This window comes from Raphanus sativus, unplaced genomic scaffold (genome assembly GCF_000801105.2).
Source record: "Raphanus sativus cultivar WK10039 unplaced genomic scaffold, ASM80110v3 Scaffold1330, whole genome shotgun sequence".
Taxonomy (NCBI): domain Eukaryota; kingdom Viridiplantae; phylum Streptophyta; class Magnoliopsida; order Brassicales; family Brassicaceae; genus Raphanus; species Raphanus sativus.
In genome coordinates this window covers 9,981-21,316 of record NW_026616642.1, presented here as the reverse complement: position 1 = coordinate 21,316, position 11,336 = coordinate 9,981, and the positions used below count along the sequence as shown (strand labels likewise).

Sequence of the window (11,336 nt, the reverse complement as noted above, 5' to 3'; positions counted from 1 at the left end):
CAGGTCAAGATGGAGCGACGCCGTGCTGAGATGGAGTCTAGCGTGGCAGGCCCTAGTGCTACTTCTGTTGTGGTCTCGACTCTTGGATCCGATGTCGCTTTAGCTCCGGATCCCGCGGTTCCGGCTCTTGGACCCGACGTTACCCAGTCCCGAGCCCACAATTCCAGCCTCTGGATCCGATGTCCCTTTGCCTGCTGGAGAAATCGTCGTTCGGAGCAAGCATCCGATGTCCAGGCTCGTCCTGAGGGCTCCTTTGCGCCGATAGTGGTTTCGGAGGACGCGGTGGAAGTCATGCCTCCTCCTCCAGAAAAGAAGAGGGAGATCGTCTTGGGACTTCCCGCGTCCAACGCTGTTCCACCATCGAAGGGGACGTTCAAGAACTGGGTGCCGGATCAGCGAAGAGGAAAAGGTGCACTAAGAGTGAGGAAGGCGAGGTTTCGGTGAAACTATCGCAACATCGCTCCAAGGTATTTCGCGAAAACCCTTTTCTTTTGTTGACTCCTTGATTCTCACCTTCTCTCGTGTGATCAGTTTGTGTCGTTGATCGACGGGATGCTTGGCGATTGCGGACTGGAGGTCACACGTTTGTCCAAGGAGCTGGATTCGTCGCGGGAAACTTTGAAGCGTACCGAGGCTGTGCTTCAATCGATTGAGAGCACTCATGCTGCCCAGACGTTGACGCTTGAAGCTAGGATCAGCGATCTCGAGCGTGATCTGGGAAAGACTGTGAGCTCGCTGCTCAAGGCGAAGGAGGAGAAGAAGAGCAAGTCCTCGGAAGTTCGACGTCTTAAGAGGCGGATTCAGCGTTTTGAGGAGATGGGAGCTTACTGCGACGGAGCTCGCCGGCCCGTCATCCTCGGGTGCCCTGGTCCCGAGTTCGGAAATTCCAGAGTCCAGGACGCTGGAATTGTTGCGGATAAGGGCGGTGAGGAGGTCGGCGAGGGCGACGGCGAGGCTGTTCCTACTTCGGGTGAGTCGGAGAATGAAGGCGGTGTCCGGAGGACGCCTAGGTTGATCAATCCCTGAGGGGATTTTTATTTTTGATTTCGGCCGTTGGTTGGCCATCATGTATGATTTCGGGACTGGCCGTTGGTGGCTTTGAATCCCTGCCCTTTTTAGGGCGTTGTATTGAATTCGCGGTACGCGTTTAAAATATTTTGCGTTTAGAACTTCTGTTTATCGAAGTTAGAGGGGCAGGGTGTGAGTTGTCGTCTCATTCCTGCCTCCCTGACGATCACCGTATCCGTAGTTTGTACAAAGCGAGATTTTCCTGCGGTTTACGATTTACGCGAAAATTCGTGGAAACGTACAGACTTGAGTGAAGAGACAAGTTTTGGGATCTCGCGTCGTTGACGCTTTGCCTATGAGATGTTTAAGATACCAGCAAGGCTGGGTTTAGGGCAAGACCTAGGTTTACTCTCAGACTGAGGCTGTGCGATGACAAATCGGCTTTCGTTTTGCCTTGTTCGTGATTTTAACCTGATTCGTACCGTTTTAAAATCCGCGAAGTGGTATCGGCTTATATGATTTGTATGGGCACGAATCGAGCTACTTCCTTTACGAAGTGCTGAACCAAATTTGGATTTTTTGTATAGCGCGCTATGGGATCCTTGTCGGATGTAAAAGAGCCTACCCTTAGGTGGCTTGTCTGTTTAGGACGTTAGAGTTCGTTTGTTGTGATCAGCAACAACGATATGATGCCGTTTAGAAGGCGTATGAAGGTTTTAATCGAAAAACGAATGTTCAGGCACGAAGCGACGTCTCGCAGTGCTTTGAAGTTTGTTTTTCTTATGCCATAAAGGACTATGGGCTTTTAGAAATCGCGGAATGTTTCCGGGCGATAGTTTATGATTTATTTGGTGGATACTGGATCCATTGTTGAGGCCGTTAGGCGAATTGATTTGCGAAAAGTTTCGAAAGTTCAGTTTTTTCGAAAATTGTGGGAGCGAGCGGGTGTACGCACCCCACTCCCCCCTTTAAATCGGGGGGATAGCTGAACCCACCGGTTGGCGAGTTGCCTACGTACCTCTTTCGAGGATCAAGCCATCTCGTAGTTCTGTTGTCCACGTTTACGATCTAGTGGTAGTATTTCTTGAGATGCATCGCATTCCAAGTTCTCGGGATTTTTACGTCTTGCATGTTCGCGATTTGATACGAACCTGGTCGGACGACTTTTATGATTTTGTATGGTCCTTCCCAGTTTGCTCCCAGTTTTCCTGCGTTTCGTTCGGCAGTGTTTTGGAAGACTTTTCGCAAGACCAGATCACCCTCTTTGAATCTTCGATGACGCACGTTCGCGTTGTAGTATTTTGCGGCGGCCTGCTGGTAATTTTGAATTCGGATGAGGGCTTGGTCGCGACGTTCGTTGACGAGGTCAAGATTATCCAGCAGCATGGCATTGTTCAGGTCTTCCCGTTCGGGAAGAAATCTCCCCGTACGCCGGGGAATTCTACTTCCGCCGGAATCATGCATTCTGCTCCGTAAACGAGAGCGATGGAGTTTCCCCCGTTGCTCGTCTTGGAGTGGTTCGATGAGACCAAAGGACCCCTTCGAGTTCTTCTGCCCATCGTCCCTTTTTGGCTTCCAAGCGTTTTTTCAATCCGTCTAGGACGGTTTTGTTTATGGTTTCAGCCTGTCCGTTGCACTGCGGGTATCTGGGAGTAGACTTGTTAAGTCGTATTTTCCATTTTTCGCAGAATGCCTCGAATCGAGTGGAAATAAACTGAGACCCGTTGTCCGTTACGATTTCGTATGGGACACCGTGTCTGGTTATGATGTTTTTCCAGACGAAGTTCTCGACTTGCACGTCTTTGATACTTGCGTAGGATTCTGCTTCCACCCATTTCGAAAAGAAATCTGTGAGGACCAGCAGGAAACGTTTTTGTTTTGATTTGTGCAGCGGTCCGACGATGTCCATCGACCATCGCATGAAAGGGTACGGAGATGAGATAGAAGAGAGGATTTCAGCGGGCTGATGAATTGTCGGGGCGTGCCGCTGACACTTCTCGCATTTCCGAGCGAACTTCTCGCAATCCTTTATCATAGTTGGCCAGTAGAATCCGTGGCGTTTTATTTTTGTTGCGAGAGACCTTCCGCCGGAGTGGTTTCCGCACGATCCGGAATGAACCTCTTCCATGATTTTTCTCGCCTTTTCTCCTTCCGCGCAAGTCATGAGAGGTCCGGAGAATCGCCATTTGTAGATTTCGCCTTCCACGGTTACGTATCGTGCTGCCTGGATTTTTATTTTCCGGGCTGCCCATTTCTCCGCGGGTAGGGTACCATCTACGATGTAGGCTTTGATAGGTTCTAACCAGGGAGTGTCGCAGCCATAGTCTGTTTGGTCTGCGTCGTCTTCCGGTTGATCTTCGTTTTCTTCCGCGCCTTCGATCTGTGTTCTGATCAGGTTGGCGATTACCGGCGGTCCGATGCTTGGATGCTCTATGAATTCGACGGGAATTATTCTCTTAAGCCCTGGATCCGAGCTTGAGGCGAGAGCGGCTAAAGCGTCAGCTTGGACGTTTTCCGAGCGTGGAATCCTGGTTAGCGCAAATTGCTGAAAATCGTGGGCCAAGTCTTGGACGACCTTCAGATATGCGTTCATCCTTTCATCCCTTGCTTCGTATTCTCCGCTGAACTGGTTTGCGACTAACTGAGAGTCGCAGTAAGCGTGAATGTTTCGAATCTTCAGCCCCTGGGCCAGTCGTAGGCCCGCAATTAGCGCCTCATATTCTGCTTCGTTGTTCGATGCATGAAAATCCAAGCGGAATGATTGCTCGAGGATTTCTCCTGTCGGCGAAGTGAGTCGGATCCCGATTCCAGATCCTTGCTTGGTCGAAGATCCATCGACATGGAGATCCCATGTTGACCCAGGATCCTCGTTAGTTAAGTCCGTCGTGGGTAATTCTACCAAGAAGTCCGCGAGTACCTGCGATTTCGTGCAGGTTTTTGGACGATATTCGATATCGTACTCGCTTAGTTCAATCGCCCACTTCGCGAGTCTACCAGACTGGCTTGGACTGTGTAGAATCGTCCGTAACGGAAAAGTGGTAAGCACCACGATGGTATGAGATTGGAAATACGGCCTAAGTTTTCTTGCCGAAGTTATGACAGCGAGTGCCAATTTTTCCATTAGCGGATACCGAGTTTCGGCATCTAGTAATGTTTTACTAATGTAGAAGACCGGTTTCTGTTCTCCGAATTCTTCTTGAATCAGGACGCCACTGACTGCTGATGCGGATACTGCGATGTAGAGGAACAAAGGCTCTCCGACTACGGGTTTTGCGAGGATAGGAGGGGTGGCCAGATACTGCTTCAGCTGTTGGAAAGCTTTCTCGCAATCCTCTGACCACTCGAACTTTTTGTTCCCCTTTAAGGTTTCGTAGAAAGGGAGACACTTATCCGTGGAGCGCGAGATGAATCGGTTTAAGGCCGCGACTCGTCCGGTCAGCCTCTGGACTTCCCGCTTGGTTCTCGGGGAGGCCATTTCTATCAGTGCGTTGATTTGTTTCGGATTGGCCTCTATTCCGCGGAATGTTACGAGGTAACCGAGAAATTCTCCCGACGCCACGGCGAATCTGCATTTTGCTGGATTGAGTTTCATGTTGTGCTGGTTCAATCTCTCAAAGCATTCCTCCAGGTGGACTACGTGGTCGCGTTCGTCAAGAGATTTTACCAACATATCGTCGATATACACCTCCATGGTTTTTCCGAGTTGCTCGGCAAACATCCGATTGACGAGTCGCTGATACGTGGCGCCGGCGTTCTTAAGACCGAAAGGCATTACTTTGTAGCAATAGGTTCCTCGGTCGGTAATGAATGCTGTCTTCTCGCGTCTTCGGGATTCATCATGATTTGATTGTAACCGGAGAACGCGTCCATGAACGATAGGAGTTTGTTTCCTGCGGTTGCCTCGACCAGACGGTCGATGTGCGGAAGCGGAAAACAATCCTTCGGGCACGCTTTGTTGAGATCGGTAAAGTCGACGCACACTCGCCATTTCCCGTTCTTCTTCTTGACGACGACGGGATTGGCGAGCCAGTCGGGATATCTTACTTCTGTTATTGACCCAACTTTGAGGAGTCTTTCGACTTCCTCATTAACCGCAGTCGCCCGTTCGGGGCCTAGCTTTCGCCTCTTTTGTTTTACGGGTTTATGAGTTGGATCGATGTTGAGTTCGTGACATGTTATGTTAATGTCGATTCCCGGCATATCTTCCGCAGCCCAAGCGAACGTGTTAAGGTTCTTCTTGAGACACGCGATGAGTTCTGCTTTCAACGGATCGCGGAGATTGGCTCCAATCTCCACGCACCGCTCTGGGTTAGTCTCGTCGAGGCAGACCGAAATTACCGGTTCGCAAGTGGGCTCACGTTTCCCTTCTAGGACCTCAGCTCTTTGCGATTGCCAGAAGATTTCTGGAGGGTCCTGCGATGCTGGTTCGTGGGTTGCTTGCTTTTTTGGTTTAATTTCGGGCTCGGAGTTTTTCTGTTTTAACCCAGTGGCCAAGCAGACTTGCGGCGCTTTACGATCTCCTTGTATTGTTTCCACTCCAGAGAGGGTCGGAAATTTGAGGCACAGATGGAAAGTCGAGGGGATCGCTCGCATGGAATTTAACCACGGAGTCCCGACGATCGCGTTATATGCTGCTGGACCGTCGACTACCAAAAATTCCACCGTCTTCGTGACGCTCCCGGCTCTGACCGAGAGATCGACCGAGCCGAGGGTCATCGTGATGTTTCCTGAGAGTCCGATTATCGGATTGGGATCGTCCGTGATAGCGTTTAGGTCGATTCCCATCCTCTCGAGGGTGTTTTTATATATAATATTTGTCGAGCATCCGGTGTCGACCAATATTCTCGCTACGTCGATGTCCTGGATCGTTAGTCTGATAACGAGGAGTTCGTCGTGAGGTTTGGCTTGACCAGCCGTTGCTCTATCCCCGAATGACACGATGTTGCGGACAGGTGATGTGGCCATGCTGTTGTTATCAATCGTAGGTTTTTGAGTAAGAGAATCCGACCCCCCTCCTTCTAGCGCCAAACTGTGGGAACCGAAATTCGCACTGTCGATTTTAGTTAAGTTAATCGAAGGAAAACTAAGTAAACCTAGTTTTCCCTGAAGGCTCGGATTCTCTGCGATAACCAAACGAAATTGATAATAAAGCAACGTAGCGGAAAAATTGCACTAAGGCGTTTTATTGAATAGATGGTACAATATTCTTCCGAAAAAGGGAAGTAGAGAAACGCTGAAGCAAAAAACGACGGAAATAAAGGAGACAAAACGTTCTAAGCTTTGCTCCGCTAGTCTAACTCCTAAGTCCTAAGCTAGCAGGAATTCTCTAAGTCCCTAAGTTTCGGATTTGCTCTCTCTCTGAGATTTTTTGCTCTGCCTTTCTTCCTCTCCCAAAGCTCCTTTATATACTCCTTCTTATGACGGTCTATTCTCCTTCTGGGCCGCAAGGCGGGCTTCTTTCCATTTTCGTCGGCTTTCATCGGGAAACTTGACATTTATCTTCGGGAAACTTGACATTTATCCTTCCGGAAATTTAGCATTTATCTTGCTATGCAAAGATAAACGTAAATCGTCGTATCTATCTCAGATAATCGTAAACGGACTGTCCGATCGTGTTTGGTCCCTTTCGGGCCGTTTCCAGGACTTCCGTGGTTTTCTACGATTTCTTCGGAAGTTCTTCATTCGTTCGTAGAGTTGAGACGAGTGGTGTCTTAAGATAACCATCGCTGTTTCGTACGAAGAATTTAAGATCTTCCTTCCTGTCGATATCTTACGAGTTTCCGAAGTTTCCCGACGGTCCTAGATTGGAGTAAGAACCGGAGTTTCGTACGCGGAATCTCAATGATTCGTCCTGCGAGGACTTGGGAAAGACTCGAAATACAGACTTCCGATGGCCGGGGACTGTGATTCGTGTACGAAGATTGTTATCCGAAGACCCGAGCCAGCACGGGGCTAGCCGCCCGGCGACCACGGCCAGCACGGGCGCTAGCCGCCGGCGCCACGGCCAGCACGGGCGCTAGCCGCCGGCGGCCACGGCCAGCAGGGCTAGCCGCCCGGCGGCCACGGCCAGCACGGGCGCTAGCCGCCGGCGGCCACGGCCAGCACGGGGCTAGCCGCCTGGCGGCCACGGCCAGCACGGGCGCTAGCCGCCGGCGGCCACGGCCAGCACGGGGCTAGCCGCCCGGCGGCCACGCCCAGCACGGGCGCTAGCCGCCGCCGGCCACGGCCAGCACGGGGGCTAGCCGCCCGGCGGCTACGGACCAGCACGTGCGTCTTGACGAGGGCTTCGATTTGATATGTTGATCGTTTTCTGGGTCCTCACGGTTTGGAGAACGGGCTCTTTGAAGTTTCAAGGCGGATTCCTTGTCGTCCGGCCTATCCAAACTTAGATCGCTTCCCGTTTCTTCCTTATACTTTCGTATGACAAATAGACTTAGCCGTTGATTTCGAGATAACCGTTTTTGACCCCAACAGTAGTTCCACCATTGCTGTTGATGAAGCACAACTCCTCTTGCCCTTCCAAACCATCTACTTCATTCACCTTAGGAGGTGCTTTTTGACTAGGACCACCCACAAAGTTCATTTGCTCTTGCATAGCTTGGGTGGAGAGAATCAAGTCCAACTTGTTCTTGCAAAGACTTGAGCTCTCTCTTAGTCTGCTGATCATCACCTCTGTTGGCTCTATCATGCTCCTCACTATAAACTGAGTCACTCTTAGCCATGTTCTCCACCAGCTCTTCTTCTTCCTCCTCAGTCCTGCCCAAGAAGAAACCATTGCTAGCAGTATCAAGCCTGTTTCTGCACTGTGGTATAGCTCCCCTGTAGAAGGTACTCAACAAGCTCTCTTTGGAGAAGCCATGGTGTGGGCAATGAGCTTGGTAGCCTTTGAACCTCTCCCATGCTTCACTGAAACTTTCTAAGTTCCTCTGCTGAAACCCAGAGATCTCATTCCTGATCTTAGCTGTCCTGGAGATGGAGAAGAACTTGTCTAGAAAGGCTTCCTTGCACTCATCCCAAGTAGTGATAGAGTCGCTTGGGATAGACTTCTCTCACTGTCTTGCCTTGTCTCCCAGAGAGAAAGGGAAGAGCCTGAGCTTCAAAGCATCTTCTGACACTCCATTGGTCTTGGACAAACCACAGTAGCTATCAAACTTGTCCAAGTGGTCAAAAGGATCTTCAGTAGCAAGACCATGATACTTGTTGTTCTCAATGGTGTTGAGCAGTCCTGACTTGATCTCAAAGTTGTTGTTCTCCACAGCAGGTGCTCTGATTCCCAACCTATGACCATTGATGTGAGGTTGATCATAGGCCCCGATGGCTCTAGCTTGGAGTGGAGGGTGTTGTGGCTGGCGCTGAGGTCTAAGGTTGGCAGCTCCTTGACCCATACCAGCTTGAGCAGCTTCTTGTTGAGGTAGGTTCTCCATATCAAACCCCAATCTCTGCAAGTGAACCTGTTGCTCTTCTTCTCTTCTCTTTCTTACTAACTCTCTCTCAAGTGCAGCTATGTCTTCAACTCTTGGAACAAGGTTTCATGAACCTCTGCTCCTCAAGTTCATACACCTGAAATGCACCAAGCTTTGGAGGGAGAGAATCAATATCACAAACAACAATAATAAAAATGACTTAGTCTCAAGCAAGTGACCAAATTCAATGTCAAAATCAAACTAGGATTGGCAACGGCGCCAATTTGATAAGAGGACTTTTCAAGGGTTCAATTATGCAAATCAAAGTAGTACTTCAGATGTCAATCCATTCCTAGTTCACTTTAAAGCAATGAGAATACAAGTCTATACTTAATCTAAGTCTAATGATTGAGTGAATGGTTTTTATGCTAAGAACAATACTAAAAGCAATAAAGATAGAAAATTTCTTTGATTATGAGAAGAAGAACTCATGGGATAAGGGATTTAGACCTTGGGTGATCAAACTTAATCTAAAGGTGTCAGATTTCAATCAATCTATTTACCTTAGACCTAGACACAAGAGTAAACAAAACTTTATCTCTAGATGAATGCTCATTCACTTCAAAACTCAAGCATCAAATCTCTTTGGTTGAATGTTTAGGAAGCAATCATTAATGACAAGTCTAATAGCCATCTTAACACCTCTAACAACAAATCTCTTTGGTAGAGTATGTTAAAAGCTTAGGAGAGTTGGTTCTCTCCCTTGCACCAAGCTTTGCAGGGAGAGAATCAATATCACAAACAGCAATAATAAAAATGACTTAGTCTCAAGCAAGTGACCAAATCTCAATGTCAAAATCAAACTAGGATTGGCAACGGCGCCAATTTGATAAGAGGACTTTTCAAGGGTCTAATTATGCAAATCAAAGTAGTACTTCAGATGTCAATCCATTCCTAGTTCACTTTAAAGCAAAGAGAATACAAGTCTATACTTAATCTAAGTCTAATGATTGAGTGAATGGTTTTTATGCTAAGAACAATACTAAAAAGCAATAAAGATAGAAACTTTCTTTGATTATGAGAAGAAGAACTCATGGGATAAGGGATTTAGACCTTGGGTGATCAAAACTTAATCTAAAGGTGTCAGATTTCAATCAATCTATCTACCTTAGACCTAGACACAAGAGTAATCAAACTCTATCTCTAGATGAATGCTCATTCACTTCCAAAACTCAAGCATCAAATCTCTTTGGTTGAATGTTTAGGAAGCAATCATTAATGACAAGTCTAATAGCCATCTTAACACCTCTAACAACAAATCTCTTTGGTAGAGTATGTTAAAAGCTTAGGAGAGTTGGTTCAGACATTTCATCGAACACCTTGTGGGTGGGAAATGTCTAGAACTCAACTTTAGAGAGACCAGCTCTAAAGAAGCATTTAAAACACTTTACTAGCAAGGAATAAGAAGGATCTACACCTAAACACCTTAGATCAAGCCTAATCACCCTTAATCTCCCTAACCCATGAATCCAAAAGTGGATCTACTCACTAATCACCATGATTACTCTTGAACCCATGAGGTTTCCAAGCTTAATCATGTTTAAGAAAGATGAATAAGAAATTATAAACACTCAAGAACACAAGAAGATGATGATTTGATTCAACGTAAGAACTTTCACCAAAAGGTTTTGTGTTTCTTAGAGAGAAAATAAGATAATCTCTCCAAAATTAAGATTACAAAGTATTTATACTTAGGTTTAGGGTAAAGAAAGATACATAGGATAAAAGACTAGAGTGCCCCTTGGATAAGGCTAATTAAAACCTCAAAATAGTGCTTAAAATGACCCAAGGTCGAATTGGGTCGAACCAGACCGGGTTTGAGAAAACCAGCCTTGACCACTCTCTCACCCAAGCTGCCTCACGCCCGGGTTGCGCATTCCGGTCATGCACTCCGGTCTGAGCCTGCACGCCCGGGTTACTCTCCCCGGTCCAGCCATTCCGGTCTGAACCTGCACGCCCGGGTTCTGGTTCACGGTCCAAGCTTCCCGGTCCTGATCTCCACGCCCGGGTTCATCATCCCGGTCGAGGCAATCCGGTCCAGTCGTGTCTAAAAGAGTACTTGCTTAGGTGAACATCATTCTTCATCTCCTTTGGATTTTTAAGCTCTCAAACACTTCATATCATCTCATAGTATGCTCCAACACCTGAAAGGGACATATGTATGCAATATGGATCCTAACGACACTAAGCTCTAAGCTATATGATCAAAATGCACAAGATATGAAGGCTAAAACATGTAAATATGCAAGATATCAACTCCCCCACACTAGTCCTTTACTTGTCCTCAAGTAAACTTTCAAGAACCAAGGAGGAGAGGTTTGAAAACAGGGATTTCATAACCAAGAATTTGCTCTTCTTAGCTCTCATCCTAACAACCTTGCATAATCATAACAACTAGCTAGAGCAAAACTTCCATTCTTCTCTAACTTCTCTAGGCATATTCAACTCTTTTGATCTCTACACTCATCATCATGATTCCACAAACCCAAATCCAACAAATCTATAACAGTCATTAAGCAAACTCAATAGAAAATCTTGCATATGATCAAAAGGTCCAAGTCATTTGGTTTGGTGAGAAAATGCTTATGTTCAATGATGAAATAGGAAGTTCAAAACAATCTTTAAAGGTGATTTACTCTCAAAACAAAGTAGCTTTGGTAATGCACATAATATATCTAAGAAAGGGAATCAATTCATGCATACAATGCTCAATCTCCATTATCCTACCCTTTCCCACATACATATAAACTCAAATTTAAACTTTAAGTGCCAAAACCCAACTCTCATCACTCACCAAAGATTTCTCAAAGAACTTAAAACACTTTCTATTATAGAACTCTTTTCTTTTATGAAGTCAATCAAGGG

At 47.1% G+C, this 11,336-nt stretch overlaps 1 non-coding gene across 1 annotated transcript; it reads left to right on the top strand.

Annotated features, from left to right (window-relative positions):
- Positions 1-7,860: 7,860 nt before the first annotated feature.
- LOC130504048 (small nucleolar RNA R71) lies at positions 7,861-7,967 on the top strand. Its single transcript, XR_008941102.1, has one exon. It is a non-coding gene; the product is annotated as a small nucleolar RNA R71 (small nucleolar RNA).
- Positions 7,968-11,336: the final 3,369 nt, after the last annotated feature.